Raw genomic sequence first — 4,007 nt, 5'->3', positions numbered from 1 at the left:
TGTACGGATAGATAAATAAATGTATGTTGGTCACATATAGATAGATAGATAAATAGATATATATACACTGTAAAGCAAGAAATGAAAATATTAATCTGCAGATTTGTTTTTTCATCGTTTTCTATACATTCTTCCAATATAAAGAAAAAGGAATGGGACCTTTTCGTAGTTCCTTTTCGCTTGAGTCATTCTTTCGAAGAATTTACACCAGACCCAAAAGAGAGAGAGGGAGGGAAGGGGTGCGTACCAGCTAGAGAGAGAGAGAGAGAGAGAGAGAGAGAGAGAGAGAGAGAGAGAGAGAGAGAGAGAGAGAGAGAGAGAGAGGGAGGGAGGGAGGGAGAGAGGTGGGGATGGACATACATACACACATATGTGTGTATATGTGTGTGTGTGTGTGTGTGTGTGTGTGTGTGTGTGTGTGTGTGTGTGTGTGTGTGTGTGTGTGTTTGTGTAATATTATATGTGTTTATATATATATATATATATATATATATATATATATATATATATATATATATATATAGAGAGAGAGAGAGAGAGAGAGAGGAGAGAGAGAGAGAGAGAGAGAGAAGAAGAGAGAGGGAGAGAGAGAGAGAGAGAGAAAGAGAGAAAGAAGAGAGAGAGAGAGAGAGAGAGACAGAGAGAGAGAGAGAGAGAGAGAGAGACAGAGAGAGAGACAGACAGACAGACAGACAGACAGACAGACAGACAGACAGACAGACAGACAACCAAGCAGACAGAAAAGGAAACAGGGTGAAAATAAAGAGAAAGAAAGGAAGAAAAAATAGAGAAAGAGAAGAAAATGAATTACGTTTATCGCAGGGACGAGCAGAGGAGCTGAGCTGGCGTATTTTGGCGTATAAAATAATAATGTTTGAGGTAAGGGCGGCCGCAGAGGAGAAGGAGGCGGTTTAGTGCAAGAGCAGTGATCGTGCGATGGTTTTAGCGAGGATTATTGTCCTATAAGGAAGTTATTTTTGTGTTAAAGGAGTTCTGTTTTCGTATTATAGGGTTGTTATCTTAGGGTATTATACGGAGTGCAGGTTTCCTTCCAGCGGGGCGTTACGGCTGTTATAGAAATTCTTGTATTTATTATTGTTATTTTTTTTATGTTGTGTTGTTAGTTTGATTTTCCTTATTGCTGAGTATTCTTTTGGTGAGTTATTTCTTATTTTGAGTATCAGTTTCAGTCTCAAGGTATTTTTAACCAGTAATTTTGTGCTCATGTAATGCCTCTTTCGCCAAGTAACGGTGCTATTTTTGGCGTTACATTATGAAGAGTTTACCTCCTGGTGCTACAGAAGCGTTGTTGTTTGTGTGTTAATGGAATTCTTATTTTGTGTTATATATATTTTTTTTACAGTATTTTCTTTTTGAGCTGTAGGGACGCCAGCCTTTTTGTTTCTTGTTTCAAAAGTGTTTTGTCTTGGTGTTATATTCCTGTTGTTCTTTCTTCATATACATTTCTTTTATAGCAGTTGGTATATTGGTACATGATAGTGTTATTCTTCGTGCTTCAAGGGTTCCGTTTCTGTGTTATCAGTGTTATTTTGATGTTTTTCAAATGTTCCCATGATATGATAAAGTGTGGTTCAGGCCCTATGCTGGCGTAAGGAAAGTTTTATTTTTACGTTGGAAAAATATGGTTTTATGTCAGTTTTTGTTCTATTTTCCTATTTACGTTTATGAACATGGCTGGAATTTCGATTCATTTTCTCTGTTCAGTATGCCTGAACAGAGAGAGGGGGGGAGGAAGAAGAGAGAGAGAGAGAGAGAGAGAGAGAGAGAGAGAGAGAGAGAGACCGAGAGAGAGAGAGACCGCGAGAGAGAGAGAGAGAGAGATGAACCAAATTAGATAGAGATAATACATTTCAATTAAATTCTTCTCGATCTTACATCCATATATCAAATTTAATTTTCTGTAAGAACTTTTCCCTCACTTAAGTATAAAACCCGCAAAGAGTGTTCATTATTTTGTATGAATAATTACACCATCCTATTGTGCAGGGATAGTGTCCTGTAATGAATGTGTATCTAGTAAGTTTAGACTAAAAGACCAGAAACATATCTTTACATTGGAATAGAATGTTATTAAACCATAAATGTATCATAGATGACCTTTAACCTCACAATATCTCTAAGTTAACTGTTACTCTATTATCAGAATCTAAATAATTTCCCTGTAAATGCTAAAATCAAACAAAATAGATAATATAATCTCATCTCAATAACAATGGAGAACAATAACATCGTGTTCAAAAGCAATCCACACTCATTCTGCAGCGTACTGAACAATATGTTATCATAAATTATCACTGATTGCACCATAAAACTGCTAGCAATCCTTGTTACCAGCGACGCTATTGCAACGAGAGAGAATTTGTGACTTTCATCAGTGAATAGAAATGAATAAAGCGATTAATTAAATCAGTTGCATTCCGATTTCCTTTTACCTGAACCTTTGCGATAAGTACGTTATAATTATTATTACTTTATTCAACAGATTTTCCTTTTCTTTTTTTTTTACTCGATGTCTAAATCTATTATTTCTATTTCATGTATCATTACTACTGATACTACTACTCATCATCATCATCATCATCATCACCATCATCATCATCATCATCATCATTATCATCATAATCATCATCATCATCATCATTACATTTCCTATCTCTATGATCATTATTATTGTTGTTGTTATCACCATTGTTTCCATCTCAAGGTATATTTATCATCAGCATAATTTTATAAGCTATAATACTAATATTTTTCCTGCTTTTCATAATCAGTGTATATCCTTTAATATAATACACACATTCTCAGCTGTATCTATAATTCAGATATCAAGTTACGAGTTAAGTTTAATTATATATAAAGGATTAATTGGCTGACCATTCCATCATAATTTCTATATTCATAGCGGTATAGCACGATAAGATGCAGATAAGTGAGAGAATGGGAGAAATGACGTGAGAAAGAGAGAAAGAGAGAGAGAGAGAGAGAGAGAGAGAGAGAGAGAGAGAGAGAGAGAGAGAGAGAGAGAGAGAGAGAGAAGAGAGAAAGAGAGAGAGAGAGAGGGGGAGGGAGGAGAGAGAGAAAGAGAGAGAGAGAGAGAGACGGACAGACAGGCAAACAGAGATAGAGGACAAGAGAGAGGGAAAAAGGCAAGTAAAAAATAAAAGAGGAAAGAGGAAGAAAGAAAGGAGGGTGAACGAAGGAAGTGGAAAAAGAAAAGGGGAAGGAAGGAAACGGAAGTACGAGGGAGGGAGAGAGAAAGAAAGCCTGAGAGAGAGGGAAAGGAGAGGAGGAAAAACATGGAAGGAGGGCAGCGAAAAAATAAAGGGAAGGAGGGAATGGGGAAAGCTGACATGGGGGGGAGAAGGGGGAGGCTGATGCTTTGAGGAGGCAACAATGATGTTAATTATTATAATGAGCACAGGAGAAGTGGAAGTTGGAGGCTGGATATAAGTCTGGGGTAGAGATGGAGGCATATGATGAAGTGGAGGAGGTAGATACGAGGTGGAGGGGAGAGTGAAAACGTAGAAGGTTGGGCGTGACCCGGAGGTAGAGGTCGTGGAAGGAGAGGTAGGAAAAGAGAGAAAGTAAAGTGAAACTGGGGAAGAGGAGAAGCAGGTGAAAGAGGTGGACGTAGAGGTGGTGATGAAAATGGAAGAGGAGATAGAGGAGTGCGAGAAGGCGGAGGTGGAGAAAATCAAAGTGGAGCAGGAGGTAATGATGATGATGATAATGATAATAATGATAAAAATGATGATGATGATGATGATTATAGTGATACAAATGATGATGTTGATATTAGTAATGATAACAATAGTGATAATTATAACAATGACAATAATGATAATGATAATGATAATAATAGCAATAATAATGATATCAACAGTTAAAACAAATAACTCTTAAGGCTCTTACAGGTAATACGATATATATATATATATATATATATATATATATATATATATATATAGAGAGAGAGAGAGAGAGAG

This window comes from Penaeus monodon, chromosome 11, assembly GCF_015228065.2.
Source record: "Penaeus monodon isolate SGIC_2016 chromosome 11, NSTDA_Pmon_1, whole genome shotgun sequence".
Classification (NCBI taxonomy): Eukaryota; Metazoa; Arthropoda; class Malacostraca; order Decapoda; family Penaeidae; genus Penaeus; species Penaeus monodon.
The sequence above is the reverse complement of the archived record's forward strand: the minus strand, read 5'-3'. Positions refer to the sequence as shown.